Source organism: Xenopus laevis, chromosome 9_10L (genome assembly GCF_017654675.1).
Source record: "Xenopus laevis strain J_2021 chromosome 9_10L, Xenopus_laevis_v10.1, whole genome shotgun sequence".
Classification (NCBI taxonomy): Eukaryota; Metazoa; Chordata; class Amphibia; order Anura; family Pipidae; genus Xenopus; species Xenopus laevis.
In genome coordinates this window covers 100,808,053-100,831,402 of record NC_054387.1, presented here as the reverse complement: position 1 = coordinate 100,831,402, position 23,350 = coordinate 100,808,053, and positions in this window count along the sequence as shown.

The following is a 23,350-nucleotide window of genomic DNA, read 5'->3' as shown; positions in this document are numbered from 1 at the left end:
TTCCCCTTTGATAAATGGGCCTCTATATATTAAAGTCATACATTTAATTGAACTGGGCGTCCGGTATAACATATACAGTAGTATAGATCTTGCGCAAAAATAAAATAAAACACTGGATGCGCAAAGTACAAAGGGATTCCGTCCCTAAAAGATTAAAACAATTGGTTTGATATGCGCTTCCGTTTATAGAATAAAGTACACCAACTTTTGTGTCCCCCAAATGTCTCAAAAGTTCCCTGTATTCTACAGGAATCCGGAGCCAAAAGATTTGTCCCGATATTGCGTTCACACCTGGCGATCGCTTCTTGTCTTTAAAATAAAAGAAAAGACAAAACGCAACAATGTGAAATATCGTAAGAGCCGGTATTAGGGCCCTGCTTAGTTAGTACTCACAGGATTTCCCAGACACGGCTGGGGATTTCCCAGACACGGTATAACATGTTCATTATCCTTGCAAATTGTTATAGCCAATTTATCTGCTGTTGTTGGGAGGAGCAATATTTGTTGTTGGTGCGGTTGCATTTCAGTTCATAATGCATGCTGTTTTTTGCGGAGAAAGGGACCAGTAGAGAACTGCATTGTAATATCAATTAAAGGGGACCCATCACCCAAAAAATTGTTGCAAATCCTATTTTATCATGTTAGTCAAGCAGAATGAAGTTTAATTAAACGGTATAAATTATTTGAATCTTGTTTCCATCATTATGGGAACTCATAATTATAGCAAGCAGGCAGGAGCCATTTTGTGGACACTGTTATTAAGACAAGCCTTGCATCATCTCTAGTGATGGGCGAATTTGCGCAGTTTGGCTTCTCCGAAAAATTTGTGAATTTCCCGCGAAATTCGCAAAACGGCGCTGGCGTCTCGTTTTTGATGCCGGCACACGTTTTTTGACGCTGGCGCCTGTTTTTTTCGAAAAAATTTTTTTGACGCCGGCGAATTTTTGCCGTGAATTTTCGCGGGCGTTTCGCTAATTTATTCGCTGGCGAATTCGCGCCTGGCAAATAAATTCGCCCATCACTAATCATCTCAGAATCTTGTTTGTGCACCAGAATGGTTACACAATCAAATGGTAAAGAGAACTGGGGGAATGTGGGGAGGGCAGTGACTCTAGGAATCTAGGATTGTGGGAAGTGCTGAATGGAAAGTGAAAGTAATTGCTTGCCCCGCCTCTATGCCTCTATGATTGACAGCTGAGATTTTTAAATGAGTTTACAGCAGCTATGAATGCTTTAACAAAAAAAAGAATTTGAATTTCATGTTCAATTTGAAAAGGACTTTTATTATACAGATTTTTATGTCTGAGTGACAGGTCCACTTTAAGGGGGAGGTGGAGAGTACCGTAAAGCAGCAATGCAACTGGTCTTGAAGTAATGTCTGTACACTGGCAGTGGATGAAAGAAAGGGTTTTTTGGGGAGATTTGCATTATGTCTGGCAAAGGTGCACTAATTAATCCAGCTCACAATTATCAATTTCTGTTTTAGTTTGACTCAATATTAATCAGATATTTTCTACTGAATATATAGACTGAAACAATTTTTTTGGTGGCAAAACAATCCTTTGGGTTGGATTTATTTGAGGTTTACATGATTTTTTAGTAGACAGGGGAGGCCCATTTAGTAAATAGGGATGTAGCGAACGTCGGAAAAAAAGTTCGCGAACATATTCGCGAACTTGCGCAAAAACGCGAGCGGTTCGCGAACGGTTCGCGAACCCCATAGACTTCAATGGGAAGGCGAACTTTAACATCTAGAAAAGACATTTCTGGCCAGAAAAATGATTTTAAAGTTGTTTAAAGGGTGCAACGACCTGGACAGTGGCATGCCAGAGGGGGATCAAGGGCAAAAATGTATCTGAAAAATCTGCCTGTGTGTGCTTGGAAGAGATAGTGTAGGGGGAGAGCTGTTAGTGATTTCAGGGACAGATGATAGTAAGTTTGCTGGCTAGTAATCTGCTTGATACTGCTCTGTATTGGAGGGACAGAAGTCTGCAGGGATTTGAGGGACATTTTAGCTTAGGTAGCTTTGCTGGCTAGTAATCTACTGTTCTCTTTAAACAACTGCCATACGTTGACCTTGTAGGCATTGTTTGCCCAGTTTTTTTGGACGCAGCCACTGAAGCACAGTTGCCATAAAAAATATGCCATATAAATGCTGAAAATAGTCATTTTTCGCCATACGTTGACCTTGTAGACATTGTTTGCCCAGTTTTTTTGGACGCAGCCACTGAAGCACAGTTGCCAGAAAAAATATGCCATATAAATGCTGAAAATAGTAATTTTTCGCCATACGTTGACCTTGTAGACATTGTTTGCCCAGTTTTTTTGGTTGCAGCCACTGAAGCACAGTTGCCAGAAAAAATATGCCACATAAATGCTGAAAATAGTCATTTTTTGCCATATACGTTGAGTCAACGTATGGCAAAAAATTACTATTTTCAGCATTTATATGGCATATTTTTTCTGGCCTCTGTGCTTCAGTGGCTGTGGCCAAAAAAACTGGGCAAACAATGCCTACAAGGTCAACGTATACACTACTACAGCGGTGGATACGGATTACGTAAAATATATTATGGCTGCTTGAAAAAAGTGACTCCGGTGTTTTTTCTGGAGACGGTAATATTATGGATATTTAGACAGAATGTGAACAAGGTCACACAGCTCGATGGCGGGTTGAAGAAAACAGTGTGCAAATAATGCCTACAAGGCCAACGTATACACTACTACAGCGGTGGATACGGATTACGTAAAATATATTATGGCTGCTTGAAAAAAGTGACTCCGGTGTTTTTTCTGGAGACGGTAATATTATGGATATTTAGACAGAATGTGAACAAGGTCACACAGCTCGATGGCGGGTTGAAGAAAACAGTGTGCAAATAATGCCTACAGGGCAAATAATGCCTAAAAGGTCAACTTATACACTACTACAGCGGTAGTAAAATAAAAAAAAGTAAAATAAAAAAAAAATGAATATTAAAAAAAAAAAATTAAAGTTGGTGCTGCTGAACTACTAGGAGCAGCAGATTAGCACACCAGTCCCACTCCCCAACACTGCTAGACTAATAGCACTGGGCTCTTATAGTAGTAGTAGTAGTAGTAGTAGTAAAACAACAAAAAAATAAATAAAAGCAGTCCTTACAAGGACTACTGTTATTGCAGCAGTCAGCAGATGAGATCAGAAGCAGGACAGCTGCCCACTGCAGCTACATACAGAGCACTGCAGTAGAAGGTAGATTACTAGCCAGCAAAGCTACCTAAGCTTAAATGTCCCTCAAACCCCTGCAGACTTCTGTCCCTCCAATAACAGAGCAGTATCAAAACGATTACTAGCCAGCAAACTTTCAACTGTCCCTGAAATCACTAACAGGCAGCAGCTCTCTCCCTACACTATCTCTTCAGCACACACAGGCAGAGTGAAAAAACGCTGCAGGGCTTCGGTTTTTATAGGGAAGGGGAGTGGTCCAGGGGAGAGCTTCCTGATTGGCTGCCATGTACCTGCTGGTCTGGGGTGAGAGGGCAAAAAAAAGCGCCAACAATGGCGAACCCAAAATGGCGAACGTCGCGCGACGTTCGCGAACTTCCGGCGAGCGCGAACACCCGATGTTCGCGCGAACAAGTTCGCCGGCGAACAGTTCGCGACATCTCTATTAGTAAAGGTTGAATTTTAGTGGTATTAGAGCTTTTTGAAACCACAATTAAACTCTATTTCTCTAAAATCACGAATGCCATGAAAGTTATTAAAAGAGTATGAACAAAAATAGCTGTCAAAAAAATTTGTAAACCCCAAATGTTTTGTGAACAAATGAAAAATTCATACGACAATGAATGTTTTGATCTCTGAAACCTCTGAAAATACAAATGAAAGGATCTTGGCAATAAAAGAAAGGGAACTTCCAATTACTTCCACATGATCTTGACAGCTTTTACTTGCCGTACTTGTACTATTCGTAGATTTTGTGGTTTTTACACTTGATAGATTATAAAAAAATCATGGATTAAGTAACTGCATGAAAAATGTTAGTTTGCAATAAAAAGTATGATTTGTAGAAACAAACATTCTACAAACTTTAATAAACTGCCTTTTAAGGATGTGGATCCAAATTACAGAAAGACCGGAGATCCCTTGGTCCCAAGCATGTCCCACACATGTATTGCCATTTACAACTTTTGGATCATAAGCAATGTTTTGGTGTAAACAAAATCAATAAATAAATCAGGTAAAAATCTATATTCTTTATAAAGCAGGCTTTTTTGTTAATTGAACAAAGCATCTTCCAATGTGTTTTTAATTATTTTGTTTTGCCTTGTGGCAGTAGACTCATAATTGAAAATGGTGCATTTTGGGGTTTGGCATTTTGAGATTTCACTAATGAACTGATAATGGCTTTAATTAAACTTTTTTGAAGTGACATATAAATGCCAAGCTATCTAAAAGCAAATTGATAAAACCTTTAATAAATTATGTATTAGTATTATTCTGAACAATAATAAAGGATTAATTAATTTTCTAGTTAAAGGGGGGAATGTGTGCTGACCTGTGTAAAAATATGTATAACTATACTGGGGGGCACATTTACTAATTAATTAATTAACCCTCGATATTCGACCCTGGAAGTTAAATCCTTCGACTTCGAATATCGAAGTCGAAGGATTTAGCGCTATTCATTCGATTGAACGATTTGAAGGATTTTAATCCATCGATCGAACGATTTTCCTTAGATCAGAAAAAGATAGGAAAGCCTATGGGGACCTTCCCCATAGGCTAACATTGATGCTCGGTAGGTTTTAGATGGCGAAGTAGGGGGTCGAAGTTTTTTTTAAAGAGACAGTACTTCGACTATCGAATGGTCGAATAGTCAAACGTTTTTTAGTTCGATTTGAAGTCGAAGGTCGAAGTAGCCAATTCGATGGTCGAAGTATCCAAAAAAATACTTTGAAATTGGAATTATTTTTTATTCTATTCCTTCACTCGAGCTAAGTAAATGTGCCCCTTGATGTTATAACATGTGAATAGAGAGCTTTATTCCTAAATTTAGGATGAATTGTAACTCTAGTAAATAGAATTAATATAAAAGGGAGTTGGGCAACAGTAATCAGTACAGTATTCCCATTTTCAACCAAAAAGCATAACATTTTTTATATGAAGTACATATTTCAAACTATTAATGAGCTGCATTACTGATATAACATAGATTTAAAGGAAAACTAAACCCCCTTGATGATAAAAAAAACCCTACCCTCTATAGTCCCCCCCTTCCTGCTCCCCCACCGCACAGGTGTTAACACAAGTAAATGTCCCTAAGCCAGTGATTACTTGTCTAGGCCCCCATATTGTTGCCACTGGGATTCCAACCAGCGTTTCTCTATTGTGATTCTGCGCCAGTGACAAAACAATTATTGAACACATGCATCCTTCAGGATTACCTATGTCAAACTGTGCATTTGAATAGTGCTTGAACTTTCAAGGTAAAAACTATAAAAAAAGGCAAATGTATTTTAAGTTTGAATTATCTCACCTCAACACAGAACAATTATTTGTAACATGACATGCCACCATATGGATCTTCTACAATAAGCTGCCATGTGGGAGCCTTAAAATTATAGTTATTAAACATTGATTTGGAAAGAATAAATGTCTGGAAACCCATATATCAATATTTTCAGTAGTTCCTTCTGATCAAGTCGTTGAATGATGCATTTACGAAATCTCTTTTCCATGCCTTTGTGCAGACATCTTTTCTTAAATCTCAACTACTCAGGAGCAGTAAATGCAGTACACTGGGTAAATGCTAATGAGATAAATTTGCCATGCCTAAACTATGTGCTCAATGTTTCCCAAGGGCTATTGGGAACATAAATCATTTCTCTTTCTCCTTTTTGTACTGTCCTTTTCAGCAGAAAGTGTAATCCAATTATTTTACAGGTTTATGCAGCTTTATCTGCAGCAACATCCATACCTATTTTCCTGTTAGTAGCAGGTACTTGCATTCTCTAGCATGATAATGTACTGTTATTTAGCTTTCATTTTTTATGTTTATTCTGAATAATTAAAGTGTTGTGTTTGTTCCAATGGTAGATGTGCCGTCTATAGCAGACATTGGGCCAAGTAGGGACTGCTTGGGAATGTTTTATATGTTGCATTTATGCTTGAAGACAACATGCATAAAAAGAAGGAAGAAGAAAGGAGAAAGCATAGAAGAAAAGGAAAAATTGTATCAACCTTATCGTGATTTTACTTTCCTGCCAACTCCATGTCATACTCATTTAGTATAACCCCGCCATAGTGCTCCCATCAGAAGGACCCTCCCCAAATTTTTAACAGCCCAACCCAACCCCCAATCCGGTGTCTAGTGACAAGCTTCTAGAAAATACAGAGAAAGGGATGGGAACGGAGTTGACATGGAGTTGGACAGGAAAGGAAAATCACGGTTAGTATGATTCAATTTTCTCTTTCCAACTCTATGTCATACTCATTGGGACATAGCAAGCTAAGATTCCCAAATGGGAGAGTAACAGTTCCAAATCAGGCTCACAGAATGTAACTCTGTTTCAGATAAAACCCCAAGAATTATGAAACCTCCACCGGTGAACATATAGTGAAATTTCTGCAGAGGAAATATTGACTGAATCAAAAGAACAGGAGAGAAAGTGTGAATAGCTAGAGTAATAAAATGAAAAGTTCTCCTTAGAGGCAAGCGCACATCAAAGCAATGAGTGTGAAACCAACGTGACACTCCCAGGTCCGGACTGGAATTCACAATAGGCCCTGGCATTCCAAGTATACAGACAGGGCTGATCCTATCAAATGTGGGGCCCAATTGGGACCATGTTGGCGGGGCCCCTAGACAAAGTGTTGCTGGCTACTGACACACCAAGTATTTAGGAAAATAAGGGCATACAGGCACAAAATAGAAAGGAAAGGGGCAGACAAGGTAAGAGAGTGAGAGGGATGAAATAGGGGCACATAATAGGGGCACACAGGGTAAGAGAGAGAGGGAGGAAATAGGAGAGTGGACTGGGCCAATTAGTTTGGTGCAGGCTGGGCCGATTCAGCTTGGGAGCAGGCTTGGTTGGATTGGGGGCAGGCAGGGCCTATCAAGGTTGGAGGAAAGCTGGGCCTATGTTGGGGGCAGGCTAGACCTATGGAGTTGGGGGATAGGCTGGCTTATATGAGTTGGGGGTGGGCTGGACCTATGGATTTGGGGATGGGCTGGACTCTCAAAGTTGGGGGCAGGCCAGGCAGCATCATGTGCTGAGGGAAATATCTGTGCTGCCCTGTGGTGCGGGGCCCCCAGAGGTGCAAAATGCTGTGAAAAAGTATTTATTCACCGACTACCATGCACGACATGTTTCGGGCCATTCGTGCCCTTTCTCAAGTGTAAAGACAAAACAGTATTTGCAAACCTTATAAACATACCCATCCCTTCCCCCCTCTCAGTTCCAAGGGTGATTAACCATTTCAGGTGTCTGTTGTTTCTGTGTCCAAAGATGGACTCATCTTAGAGCAGGAAGGTTGCTATACATAAAGTCCATAGATACCAGAGTCCAGATAGCACTAGCAGATAGCAGAATTCATGATTTTTTGGTAGACAGTAGAATTCATGGTTCCATCTATCACAGCAAGTCTTCCAGGTCCTGAAGCAGCAAAACAACCCCAGACCATCACACTACCACCACCATATTTTACTGTTGGTATGATGTTCTTTTTCTGAAATACTGTGTTACTTTTACGCCAGATGTAACGGGACGCGCACCTTCCAAAAAGTTCAACTTTTGTCTCCTTGGTCCACAAGGTATTTTCCCAAAAGTCTTGGCAATCATTGAGATGTTTTTTTAGCAAAATTGAGACGAGCCTTAATGTTCTTTTTGCTTAAAAGTGGTTTGCGCCTTGGAAATCTGCCATGCAGGCTGTTTTTGCCCAGTCTCTTTCTTATGGTGGAGTCGTGAACACTGACCTTAATTGAGGCAAGTGAGGCCTGCAGTTCTTTAGATGTTGTCCTGGGGTCTTTTGTGGCCTCTCGGATGAGTTGTCTCTGCGCTCTTGGGGTAATTTTGGTCGGCCGGCCACTCCTGGGAAGGTTCACCACTGTTCCATGTTTTTGCCATTTGTGGATAATGGCTCTCACTGTGGTTCGCTGGAGTCCCAAAGCTTTAGAAATGGCTTTATAACCATTGAAATTGAACTCAGGTGTGATAAACCACAGTTAAGTTATTTTTTAACAAGGGGGGCAATCACTTTTTCACACAGGCCCATGTAGATTTGGAGTTTTTTTTCTCCCTTAATAACGTAAACCTTCATTTAAAAACTGCATTTTGTGTTCAATTATGTTATCATAGAACTAATAGTTAACGGTTTTTGATGAGCAGAAACATTTAAGTGTGACAAACATGCAAAAGAATAAGAAATCAGGAAGGGGGCAAATAGTTTTTCACACCACTGTAAATTCTATAGTTAGTATAGATATGGGTATACAAAGTTTATGTGAAAGTAGGGAGGGGTTTGTGTATGGATGCTGGGTTTTCATGTGCAGGGGTTGAACTTGATGGACTTTGTCTTTTTTCATCCCGATTTAACTATGTAACTATTTAATGTAAATTATGTAATGTAAAGGGACAGATCAATACCAGCACTCACGTCTTACAAAGTTAGCCGTCCCTGGGTGCAGAAATGTAGTATAGAAGTAGGGTCCGCACACACAGGACATAAAATCAATTACCGGTGTTTATTCGAGTGAGGGGAGACCTGACGTTTCGGTCAGCAATCCGACCTTTCTCAAAAAACTTTGATCGACCCCTGTATGGGGGCCTTCACATTAACAGATTGCAAGACACCGGTTCCCTAGCTTCTAAAACTAACTAGACTCTGGATAAGAAACATACTTAAGTAGCATTCAGTTTGAAGCTAAGAAGCCTGGACAGGAAACAAAGTTTAACAGAGAACTTACCTGATGCTCCTTAGCTTGATTCTGAGCAGCTAATGAAAACAGGGGGAAGGGAACCTACATACTCATTACCTATAGAGGATTACTGCAAACAGACTAATTACCTACATCTGGTGTCTGGACAGGCTTTGCACTTGCACTGCTCACAAAATAACCAAACGAACTGATTCACTCTAAAGGTAGAGCTCTATGAGCGTTTTCGTCGGATCGACGCCTGCCAACAAGTCGCATAGAGTTGCACGCATGAAGATATAATTGGACTGAATGAAAAGTCGGAGGTAACAACTACATTACTTCCGACACGACACGACTGTCGAATATGGACGCAGAAAGCATCGTCTTTATCCGACAGTCGGATCATGTGGCTGTTAACTCTGACTTTTCATTCTGTCCAATATATCTGTACGTGTGCAATTCGACTTGTCGTGGGCCTTTTGTCGGCGGGCATCGATCCGACAAAAACCGCTTGTGGAGCTCTATCCTAATTGTTGAGGGGCTCTATCGCCAAAATGAAACATGTAAGCTTCATCTTGCTGCAATAAGAAATGTTCTAAATATGATCAATTAAAAATTCTTTACTATTTATGAAGTACTCGTTACTCTTCACTCTTCCCCTCTGAGCAACCTGTCTCTCTTCATTCTGTCTTCATGCAGTAGGTGGAGTCAGTTTTTGATTGACAGTTTGGTCTAATAAATCCTTTGGGGGTAGGTTGCACCCTTAAACTAAGCGCTCTCTCTTTAAAAATAACCAGCTCTGATGGAAATCCTGTTTCTGTGCGTGCAGGGTGTTTTCCAGAGTCTGTTATTTTGTTACCATTTGTTTGTGCTGGAGTTGGTTATTTCATTTATTCTGCTAAGAAAGGAGCCCCCCCTAAAAAACTTATTAGACCTACCTGTTTATCAAAATGTGACCTATACCTCAGCATGAAGAGAATCTGAAGAGTGACAGGTAGCGGAGGGAGAGTGAGATACTAAAGAGTAACTTGATTATTTCTTAAATAGTGCAGAATTTTTAATTGTTTGTATTTAGCAAGTGTCTTATTTCAGTGAGATAAAAAATATTAATTTTTCATTTTTGTGATAGATCCCCTTTAAGAGACTCTGGAATCAGGCTTACACTGTGCTAGAAGATGAAAGGCTTTTTTCCCCTCCAAATTGTAAATTTCTTCAACCCTGGAAAAGATTTTTGAGAAAAGCATTTGGCGCAGATACCTAAACTCCTCCATTTAAAGAAAAAAAATATACCCCCGGTGTAGGTGAAAAACACAAGGACGGGATAATGCTCAGGCCACTAACTTGACATCTCTCTCTAAATCAATGTCAACTAACCCCACAGCACCAGGGCAACCCTGGGACTCAAAAAACATGTGTAAATCCACATCACCCCATTGGGATGGGCCAGCTGACATCCCTTAAACTAATAGATTAACCTTAGCTAACTACCACCTCCCTCTCCCATCTGTAAAAATCATAAAAGGGGTGTAGGGCAACATACATCATTGCCGCCGGACACTTTTCAGGAAGGCTGTGTTACGAGCGCCCGATGGCCGAGATCTCCCCTGCAGCATCGGATCCAAGATGGTGGCGCCCATGATCTCCATGTGGTCGCAGAGATGCTGGCGCGATGACGTCACCGGCGCCAAATTCAAAATAAAAGGTCGCCCAAGACGCCGGTTCAATGCCCGTTCGTAGGAATTGTTTGCTGTATTCCTGGCTATTTGTATATTCCTCTATTATTGATTCCTGACCCTGCCTGGACCTTGACCTCACTTTTTCTCACTTTTTCTCACGTTTTCTGCCTGCCTTTGAACTCCTGTCTGGATATTGACTCTGATTTCTCCTGATCGTTATCTGTAAAGTACTTGGACTTTGACCCCTTGAACTTCCTCCTTGGTCCCGACTCCTCCCGCTGGGAGCCGATAGGCCCCCTGACAGGCTGTCAAGGCAAATGGATGGGGAGACAAGCTTTTGCCGCATATCCAGGACAAACAAGTGAGATTGGTCATATAACCACAGTGCCTACCTGATCCCAAAAATGAAGCACTGTGGACTCCATACAATGAGGTAGTGCTCGTGGGGGGATAAAAGATCTCAAGGACCAAAAGCCGATCTTACACTTTTTCGCAGCCCTAATGCTTTCCCAAGGCTAAATAGAAAAACTTGCTTCCAATATGGGCACAAAACTGAAGCAGAAGGACAAAAGACACCAGATTGGGGTGGGGTTGGACTTTTAAGCTTTGGGGAGGTTCCTTCTCATAGGTGCACTGGGGCGGGGCTATACCCAATGTGTATGACATGGCGCTGGAAAGGAAAAGAGAGGCACATGGATGTACAGGTATTTGGATCTCTATATCTTAAGACTACCAAAAATCATGTAAACATTAATTACAACTAGTGATGGGCGAATTTATTCGGCAGGCGCGAATTCGCAGCGAATTTGCGCGATTCGCCGTTGGCGAATAAATTTGCGAAACGGTCGCGAAAGATCGCTGCCAAAGTTCGCCGGCGTCAAAAAAAATTGTTGTCGGTGTCCTAAAAAACAGACGCCGGCGTAAAAAACGGGCGTCGGCATCAAAAACGGGTGTCGGAATTTTTCGCCGTTTCGCGAATTTTGCGGGAAATTCACAAATTTTCCCGCGAAGCGAAACGCCGCAAATTTGCCCATCACTAATTACAACGAAAAGGATTGTCTCCTTAGTGGGATCAAGTACAAGGTACTGTTTTATTATTACAGTTAAAATGTTTTTTTAAATGTTTTATTATTGTTTTTGCTTAAAATGGTGTCTATGGGATATGACAAAAAAATTACCAAACACTGAAGGCAGGTGTAGCGGGGAGATTCCCTGCACGTTTATTAAGTCACTCTATATGACTTAATAAATGTGCAGGGGATCTCCCTGCTACACCTGTCTTCAGTGTTTGGTAACTTTCTTGTCAGTTTACTTTGGGAGGTGCAGACCCCTCCAACCAACACTAGGCATTCTATTTTCGGAGAAGCTGGGAAAAACTGCTTGCCAAAGTCTATGGGAGATGTTCTTCCTGTAAAAACGGGTTTTGGGATAACGGACCCCATGTATTAGACTTATTATTCACCAGAACAATATAACAAGATTAATTTTAAATTTTGACTTTGGAAAATAATAATACAATAATAAGAAGAAGAAGAAGAAGAAGAAGAAGAATAAAACAGCAGCTTGTACTTGATCCCAACTCAGATATAATTAATCCTCATTGGAGTCATAAGAATCTTTGGGGTTTTGTGGAGTCAATGTTTTTTTTAGAAACTTTAAACAGTGATCCAAATTATTGAAAGACAACTTATCCGGAAAACCCCAGATCCTGAGCATTCTGGATAGCAGGTCCCATATCTGTAAAAGAATATGTTATACTGATGTTTCACATTTTCCAACCTCTTATTCTTACTTCCTGTGGGATCTACTGCTACTGAGATGAGGCAGGAATGCTAGGGAAGCATACAGTACTTGCACAGAGATTTTTTTTAATCATTTGTAAATGCATTAAAGAAGAAGTTTAGCACCACTGCTATCCCACAGTCCAGCATTCTCCCCCTCTGTCTGTAGAACTACTGCAAGCTTTGAAATCAATTGTATTATGCTCTTTATCATGGGAAGAAACACATTTTAGTCAAACGTGGAGCTTGAGGCAAGCTATTTTTTTTCTCAATTACACCTCCTTAGTTACTGTTTTCTTTTACCTTGTTATGCAGGCCAATTATACCTGCATGTATTTGTGACTGAGGAAGAAAAGAAATAGGTCGTTAAGCTAATGTCTCTTGACTCCTGCTGCTTTTTCACCACTGGATCCCTTTAATACTACTGAGAGCAAGAGCCACTGAAGCTATTTAATATATTGCTCAAAAAAAACAAGATTCATCCTTCACAGACACAGTGAAACATGTACTGAAAATAGAAAAATCAGCGAGACCAGTTTCATGGCACAAACTGCACTGCATCTAAATGTATACAGGGTTTATCAGTAGGCTTGACTTATATATATATATAAATATTATTGACAAATTAGTCAATGAAATATTACATTAATTGTACTTGTAATTTAGTGCTAAGCTATAAGGGGGTTATTTATTAAGATTGGAGTTGTTTTTTCATGAAAATCCAAGGGTTTTATTTGGTCAAAAATCAGTTGTTCAGGTTAAAAAAAATTCTTTGAGATTAATTATACCCCCACCCTGGAACTAGCTTGAATCCGAAAATACAGCATCTACAATCTGTTGCGGTCATGTAGAAGTCAACGGCTGTATTTGAAGATGTTAATAGCCTTGATGATGTTTTTTTCGGAGGTTTTTACCCATGCCACTCAAACAATTCGAGTGATTTGAGTGTTTTTTCACAGAAAACTCGATTAATTTGAGTTTTCCAATTGTTTACCCCAAACTCACTGAATCAAGTTTTTTCAATTCAAGTTTATTCTTAAATTGGAAACCATTTGAGTTGTGAGTTCATTCATGTTCATTCAAAATATAAAAAACTCTGAACACTGAACAACACTGAACAACTGCGTCATTTTTGACTAAGCATATTTGTATAAATTTTTTTAAAATATGCTTTTAAATGAAAGAAAAGATGACTCATTACTTTACACTTTAAGGGTTGGACATGGTATATGAGATTTAATATTTCTGGCATTATTATAATTTGTTAACAAACCATCAACTCTTTCTTCATATGGGATCTATAACAGAAAGCTTTGGACTACAACAATATCATTCGCAATAGCGTCATAACTAGTGATGGGCGAATTTAATCGGCAATTTCTGCCGTTCGCAGCCAGCAATTAAATTTGCGAATTTCCCGAGAAAATTTGTCTGCGTCAACGTTTTTTGACGCCGGAGACAGAATCTACACCGGTGACAATTTAGATGCCATCAACTTTGATGCCAGCGCCCATTTTGACATTGCAAATTTTTCGACAGTTTCGCTAATTTTTGCAGGAAATTCGTGGCGAAGATAAACCGGACACATTCGCCCATCACTAGTCATAACTATTCATCGAATAACCTTGACATTTAAAATAAAACATGAGTTACCTTATTTAATCAAAAATCCTAATAATCAAATAATGAAATATAAATACAAATGACTTTATGTATAATATTTAGTACTTAAATAATAGCAAGGGCATCCAACTTTTTTAAGACTAACTTCGGGCCAGGTCTTCCAAACTAGCAATTTTTTTTATAACTCAACTTTTAATACTATACTTCCATGAATAACAAATAGCCATTTAGTCGAAATTCCTTTGTTTGGGCTCCCCAAGGGAGACAATCCCTAAAGTTTACCCAGTATATAATCTATTAACAAAATTTAAAGGGTCTGAGGGTTTTTGGTTACAACTTTCAGTAACTATACCTTAAGTCTACTAAAAAATATTTGAGCCTTATATAAAGCCAATCAAGTTGTTTTGCAACTAACTTACACTAAGGGGCTCATTCATTAAACCCACAATTTATTGGTAGCTTGGTAGGATTTGATTTAAAAAAAAAATAGATTAGTTTTAGTAAATGTGCCATGTAGCCTGATACAATGTAGTAACCATTGTGTACAAGTTAGTGTTTTTTATTGCTTAGAAGAAGGAAGCCATAAAAATTTTCTTTGCTTAAAATTGAGTATATATGACATTCCAATAATTTTTGAGCTTTGTGGATAATAAAGCTTTAATTAAAAAACAAATATATTTATATCTGTTTGATTCATTATAGTCTTTTTCTTTGCTGTTTATGTATTCTTGAGAATTATCATATTACAGGTATAGGATCCCTTATCCGGAAACCCGATATCCAGAAAGCTCCGAATTACGGAATGGCTGTCTCCCATAGACTCCATTATATCCAAATAATCCAAATTTTTAAAAATGATTTCCTTTTTCTCTGTAATAATAAAACAGTAGCTTGTACTTGATCCCAACTAAGATATTATTAATCCTTATTGGAAGCAAAACCAGCCTATTGGGTTTATTTAATGTTTAAATTAATTTCTAGTAGACTTAAGGCATGAAGACCCAAATTACGGAAAGATCCGTTATCTGGAAAACCCCAGGTCCTGAGCATTCTGGATAACAGGTCCCATACCTGTATTTATAAAGTTTAAAAAAAGTTGATATCTCAATCTATCACCATGTTGCAGAAGCAGACATTAATACTATACTTATTACCAAATGCAGTAAGAATAGATCAAAGGCTGCACTGCCAACGATTTAGTTGAAATTCTATAACTTATTATGTTTCTGACTAGTTAGTCAAAGTGAGGCCCTTATTGCCACCTTGTTAGGAGTGCCGTTTGTATTAGTTTAATAGTTTCCCCTTTACTATACATTTATTTTAGATAAACAGTTATTTTGTTTTCCAACTGCTGTGAATTATTACTGTTTTCGTAGTGGGGGCACCCGTAGTTGCATTCTGGGATTCCACTAAATGGAGTCAAATCGCTAATAAGTACAGGTACCCATTCTCTCCCAATATCACTGTGGAGTGGCTCAGGTTTGTCCCATGCACAATTGGGACAAAATGTAGGCACCCCCAAGTGACTACATTTACTTACCTGACAACCCGGGCTAGTGCTCTTATTAGCAAAAAAAAATGCACCAGCCCGGGATTCCTCTAGCGAACAGCACAGAGAGATTCCTCTCCCTGCTTCTGCATAAAACATAGTACCCCAGTAAAAAAAATAATGTAGACAATAACCCACAAAATGTGTAGTGTAGTCCAGGAGTATCACCCCCTGACCTTCAGCACAGAGAGCAGCAACAACTGTATATCTCAACCACAAAAATGGGGATTAAGGCACTCAAAATAATAAGATCACTAAACAACTTTATTTGATCAACATCCCTACTTCCTAAATAAAACAGAATTTATTCTAAAGAATTTATTCTAAAGAATTTATTTTCTGGTGACCTTTGTGCTAAAGGGGTGCCTTAATCCCCATTGTGCAAAGTTTTCATATAGATCCAAAATAAGGTACACAATTATGCTTTTTACTAAGGTATTTGTGTCCCTACATACTCCTTAGCAACTTGCAGCAAGTGTCAATACACCTCAGCCATCTCATATTAATTACACAACTGCCAGTAATTCCAAGGTCCCTTTAGCTGCTTGATTCAAAAACTGCAACTGATTTACTCCAAACAAATTCACTGTGTTTGTAAGTAAGCCCTCCTATGTTGGACTTTCTGAATAGAATAATTTAAAGCTGAGCAAAATAAGATATCCCACTGATTGCACTTTGTCAGCATGAATGGCATCCCATGCATTTCTGAATAGATACCCAGGCCAATGACTTAGTTGGCCTTGAGGAGTATTATTCTACTTACTATTAGTTTTAATAATAATCTTAAAAGCCTCTCTCAAACACTTAAATGTCATGGGAACTTGCCAAAAGTATAATCATTTGTTCTCTGTCAAGCAAGTCACACTGATGAATGTCAACTGGAATGCTTGCAGCGCAGGGCCACAAAATGAATTTTTTCTTTGACATTCACATTTAACAGGACAAAGCCTCACTCTCCTATCAGGTCATATATTAACAAATTAAAGCTCTCACCAGACAGCTGTATTTTTCAGTTATGTAAACCAAATTTTAGAAAGTGTAATACACTGGTTTGATGCTGGAGATTCTGTAAAAACTTTGCTCTGCTGTAGATAGATAGATGGATAGATAGATAGATAGATAGATAGATAGATAGATAGATAGATAGATAGATAGATAGATAGATAGATAGATAGATAGATGATAAGATAGTCTCCCACCCATATTTGTGATGGAGGAACCTGACTAGTTCCAAAGATAAACAGGCTTTCCCGCTTGCATTTGCAACATTGTGCTGTTATTTTGAGGTGCACACTGACTAGCCCTTTACTGACAATTTAGCACGCAAACTACAAACATTGCAATAGTAATCCATAGACAACTGTCCATCACAATTATAAGAAAAATGAGAATTTCCAATATATTATTCAACAAGGCAACTGGGACCAATATGCATCAAAGTATAAACCCAGGAAAGGGGAAAGAAAGATGGGGTCAGAGATGGAATGGGCATGTTAAAGAAGTAAGGAGAAAAGTGAAGAGGAAGAAACAACAATATGCTTAGACTGCTTTTCTAAGCACTTATGCAAATACATTTTTTTGTGCCAAAGTTATTAGGCTGTTTTTAAACTGCCCATATAATGAATTTTGTAACAATAGTGGCACCTGGTGGTCAGTTTTCAACTGTATATTTGGGGAGAGCATTTTGAAGGAAAGCAGAGAACTCTTTTGTTTCTCTGCTCAGGAAAGAGACCAGAAACCTCAGATGATGACCTTTCCCATTTCTTTCCTGTGCAGAGCAATGTGTAATAATAAAACAGTACCTTGATCCCAACTAAGATATAATTAATCCTTATTTGAAGGAAAAATAAAAGATGCGCTTCAAAAAAATTTCGGTGCGCGACAACATTTTTTTGACGCCCATAGGGGCAAATTCACTAAGCGCCGAAGCGCCTAACGCTAGCGTTGGTCATTTTCGTTACTTCGCAAATTCACTAACGAACGCTGGAGTACATTCGCTAGTGTTACTTCGCACCCTTACGCCTGGCGAATTTGTGCAACGGACGTAACTACGCAAATTCACTAATGCGCAAATTGTTCTGAATTCTACCATTTACGCTAGACTTCCTTCGCCGCCTCAGACCAGGCGAAGCGCAATAGAGTAGATAGGGATTGCTTCAAAAAAAGTTCAAATTTTTTCTAAGTCCCAAAAAACGCTGGCGTTTTTTCTATATTATGGGTGATAGGCTGCAAAAAGATCGAAAAAATTTTTGGGGCTCCCCTCCTTCCCCCCTACATTTCCTAACTCATGGCAACCTAACTATAGAGTGGGCACATGTGTAGGGCAAAATAAAAATTTTATTTGATGTTTTGAAGTTTTCCCAGGCATTTGTAGTGCTGCTACATACTCCTCCATTGAAATTTGAATTTGGCGCCGTATGCAAATTAACCATCGCTAGCGTAACTTCGCTTCGCTTAGCGAATCATCGCTTCGGATTTTAATGAATTTGCTGAGCGCTAGCGAAACTACGCCTGTGAAATGTGGCGAAGTGCGGCGAAGTTACGCCTGGCGCAACTACGAATCTTAGTGAATTTACCCCATAGACTTTAATGGTCTTCAGCGACATTTCGCCGGCAGTGAATTTTTGACGAAACGGGTCAATTCGCCCATCCCTAGTGAGGGATGCAGGAGAAGATTCTTATTGGACCATCTCCAATCCGCTGCTTCGTTCTTGAATTTCTATGAGAGCCTATCACTCCCATGGATAAGTATCCTTCCACCATATTTATACAGGACGAGAGATAAGATGTGAATTGGTTCTGCTTTAGATAAACCAGCTGCGTCCCATATTTATGTAGGTAAAGTTGGATATTTTTTAGCTAATGAGGCATAATTAAATCAATTTTGTACAGTTTGCAATTTTCAAGACAACCTCATTTTCACAAATCATCATACATAGAATGTTTTAATTCCTCTCTGTTTTCCTGTAATAGTTCATTTTCATGTTAAGCCAAGACAAAGACAAGATTAAAAGATTTTTATTCATGTTTCCTTAGCAACATCATTCTGTAGCACAATAGGATGAAATAAAGGCATACACGATTGAAATAAAATCCTATAAAATTAAACAATGATAATAGCAGTATTTTTCTTATAAATCTGCACACATAGAAGATCATTTATATTACTTTTTGATAAATGTTAAGATAAACTTCCTTTTGTCGTTTATTGACATCTATAATATCAGGGGATATCATTATTATTTTAAACTGATGCTGGTATTTGCTTAAAGCTCCACCTTGATATGGATATAATGCAAAGTTGAGGATACTAAAGGTCTGTCCATTGTTTCAAAATGATGCTTATTTAAAAAATGTAAGTGATCTGAGAATATGGCTAGATGGCGCTAAGAAAAGGATTACGTCTTAAAGGATGATTCTGCTCAGTACAGGTATGGGGACCTCTTCCATAATTTGGATTTCCCTCCCTTAAATGTAATATAAAATAATATAAAATATTTCATGTTTAAATATATATAAAATATATAAATATAAAAATAACATGAAATAAACCCAATAAGATTGCTTTCCCTCTAGTAAGAATTAATTATATCCTAGTTGGGATCAAATACAAGGCACTGTTTTGTTATTACAGAGAAAAAGCAAATATGTATATTTAAAAAATATGGATAATTTCATTAAAATGCAGCCTATGGCAGATGACCATTAATTTGTTGCTTTCTGGAAGGGGTTTCCGGATAACAGATCCTATAACTGTATACAGGTATACTACATCTTGCTGTACACACATAAAAACACAGACTAGCACAATCAGCCATCCTGGTTATGCCGCTATTAATCATTTGTAAATGATTTTATTGTGTCAGATATACTGTAATAATTGTATTCTCATTTATGTTGATGCGCTGCTCAAGCACATCCCTTTGGGGAAAATCTGCATATGTATAATTTTGCATACAGTAAAACATATGTCCACAGGGTGAAAAAAGTAATATTCAATAGACTGCATACAAGAGATGTGTGCATCAGTCGTGCATCTTTGCCTTAATCTCTGCCTTACATGCATTCATCTATTTTCCAATAATTAATCAGACACCACGAAGACCTACGGAAAATACTTTGTTAGGATAATTAAGCAAATTTGAAAATCAACTAAACAAATTAAATCAGATAAAAGTCAAAGTCAAACACACTTGTGTAAATTTAATTAAAACGTACTTATATTGAATTTAAAGAAGCCCACGTTTGTATTGGCTTGAAGCAGGTGTAAATATATTTATAGAGTAATGCCTTTGGCATTAATGAGACAATGATATTTTTCAATATGTTTCTCTAGGAAAGTTATAGAGAAACGTTATCAATTCTGATCTTGCATTATTGCCTTTACGGCATTTGATACTAAGGAAGCTGTCATTTTAAGTACAGTAAAGCTCTCTGCAAAGCATTACGCATTAGGCGTAATTAATATATTAATACCAGCGGAAAAGCAAGTCATAAAAATTGTGAACAAAACTGCATGCATTGAAACAACATTCAAAAGATTTTTGTGACTATCCATGCTAAAATGGCAGTTGCTTAGGCTTTTTATGAATGGGGTGCAAGATGCAACCTGCCTTAATTGGGTGTTCTTCCAGGGCTCTTATTTTTTAAAATGTGAATATTGATAAGTAGGTTTCTAAGATGCTGTACAGTATGGGGCAGATTCACTAAGGGTCGAATATCGAGGGTTAATTAACCCTCGATATTTGACTAGGAATTAAAATCCTTCGACTTCGAATATCGAAGTCAAAGGATTTAGCGCAGATAGTTCGGTCGAACGATCGTAGGATAATTCCTTCGATCGAACGATAAAATCCTTCGAATCGAACGATTCGAAAGATTTTAATCCAACGATGGGGACCTTCCCCATAGGCTAACATTGAGGTTCAGTAGCTTTTAGATGGCGAACTAGGGGGTCGAAGTTTTTTTTAAAGAGACAGTACTTCGACTATCGAATGATCAAATAGTCGAACGATTTTTACTACGAATCCTTCGATTCGAAGTCGAAGGTCGAAGTAGCCCATTCGATGGTCGAAGTAGCCCAAAAAAAACTTCGAAATTCGTCGTTTTTTACCTTCGAATCCTTCACTCGAAGTTAGTGAATCGGCCCCTATGTGTTCCAGTTTTATTCATGATAAAATGGAAAGTAGTTTACAATAAATCTATTTTGCTATAAACCATTGGCACAAAAGTGCTTCTTTTCGTGCAAAATCTTCCCGCAACACAATTATTTTTAATCTCATTTTGTGGGAGGGGTTTTGATAATCAAGTGTTTATTTTGCTAGAGATGAGGACGACATTAAAGATTGCCAGTTGTTCTAAAAACCCCATGCCGTGCTCTATAGGGAGTCAGCATTGTATAATCTGAGGAACAAAAAAACATGTTGAGAAGAGTTTATTATTTCAAGTGTATCTTCAGATAATTTATATTTATTTTGTGATTCATATTTGTGTAAGATTAGGCAACATAATTTACTATTGTAGCATTTTCTCATTGACTGTTGTTTTATCATTGAGAGTAGAAGCTATAAAACAAATGAATATTAGGGAGGCCAATTGGTCTTTATAACTCATACACGACTACAGGAGCTTATACATTATCACACAATAAAAAATTACTCATAATATTCGTACTCGGTATCAAAGAAATACACTTTTGTATGGACATGCACAAAGGCACAATCATAAATTCTCTTTCAAACAGATACATTTGCACTCTCACAAAGACTCACAATAACTTCTATAGAAACAAGCAGTTTGACACAACAACAGGCATTCTACCACAAGCACAAAGTATCACACAAGTCAGGGTAAGTTCTATACCCGTTACAAAAACAATACATAGAATTGCCCAACAAGCAAAGCAGCACAATTTGTATAATTGTGATGACTTCCTTAAAAAGAGATGACTGAAGTTCATTGATTGACTGATCAGCTAATACATACTGATACATGACTGATAGATAATAAATTTTGACTGCTTAATTACAGTCGTTTTGTGTCTGCTTGGAATAGGTAAGTCCACCACTGCCTCCTCTGATTACCAAGTTTTGGTTTTTAAACTCGTTTATATCCTTTTATTCTTTTGGCGCCTCTGTTATTTTTATACAATACTAAGTCCACCCTGGGTGGAGGGTTGATACCCTTTTTCTATCTACAGAGAGCAACTTCTTAATCCTGAGTGGGGTCAGGACAATCTCCCCACCTGCCTTTACAGTGGTTGCCTATTGGTAACCTTTTGAGTACAGTATATGTTATCTACTCTTATTTCATTATCCCTTACCAATACATATTACACTATTGGGGCTCTTGGTGTTCCTTTTGTTTATACATAGAGTAATACTCTAGTACAATAGCTGCCCCCATTCTCCATTAGTTACAGGAAGGCCGTTTCAAAATAATATCCAAATTACAGAAAGATCAATTATCGGGAAAACCCCAGATCCTATACCTGGACATCACTGGTTTTGTCACTGATGAGAAATTGTCTTTATGTCTTGATAACATCCTCTAAAAAATGTTCCGGCAAATCATGACAAAACAGTGATGAAAAATAATAAAGAAATAAAAATTCATAAAGGTACAGCATCACTAATAATATGTAATTTTCAAAGGTCAAGTTTGTGAGGTTTGCGAGGTTTTTTTCTACATCGAATATTTGCTTATTTATGAAAAGACTTGAATGTAAAAAGACTTGAATGCAATCGGGGGAAAAACTTGAATACTCATTTTGATTGCATTATGGGTGGAAAAAAACTCAAATTGCTTGAATTTAGTGCAAGCCACCAAAAAAACACGAAAATCATGAAGGCTAAAAGCATCTCCAAATGGTTTAAGGGACCTCTGCCATTGACTTCTACATGACCTCAACAAGTTTTGAGCTCTATCATTTTCGGATTCAAGCTTTTTGCAGCTTCAGGCATAATAAATCTTGAAAACTTTTAGATTTTTTTTTCCCAAAAAGTTTTTACTAAAACTACCCTAGAAAAATTTGAATTTTTCAGAAGAAACACAACTTTTGACCTTGAAAAATAACCCCTTAAATGTATATTTTATTCATAAGGGAGACTTAAATATTAAATTGTAACTTTCACATAAGGGGCATATGGGAGTTTTGTAATAGCATTGTAAAGAGACAGCACATACAGGGAACACCAATAACAATCTTTGAGAAAACACCAAGTTTTATGCATCAGCATGCAGTAAAACACTATTTTTTTAAGATTTGGTTAGAGCTCTGTATCCCTTTTTCAAGCAGTGAAAGTATAAGTACTTCCTTTTTCTGTGTGTGTTACCCATGAAATGAAATGAGGAAAATAATTAGTCACTTTTCAGATTTTGTATGTATATTGTTTTCATATTCTGCAAATTGGTTTATGAAAACAGAGGCAAAACATAGCAGGGGTGAGAAGTAGGCAATTCTGATTCTTGTAAAGAATTTAACAAGTAATTCTCTCTACGCTGAAAATAAATATAGACTTTTAGAAACAATTTGCAGTTTGATAAATTAGACATTTGAAATAACCTCAGCATTATGGTGCAGGGGTTTCTACAATTTTCTTTTAGTTAAATTACAGTTTTGCTGTTTCCTAGAAACAATTTACATTGTTTTTAAATTCTCAAAGTAATGAGAATGTGTGTAGAGACCGCACATAATGGCCTTCTTTGCCCATGCAGTTAAAACAAACACAATACAGGTACGGCACCTGTTATCCTGAATGTTTGTGACCGGGGGTTTTCCGGATAATGGATCTTTCTGTCATTTAGATCTTCATACCTTAA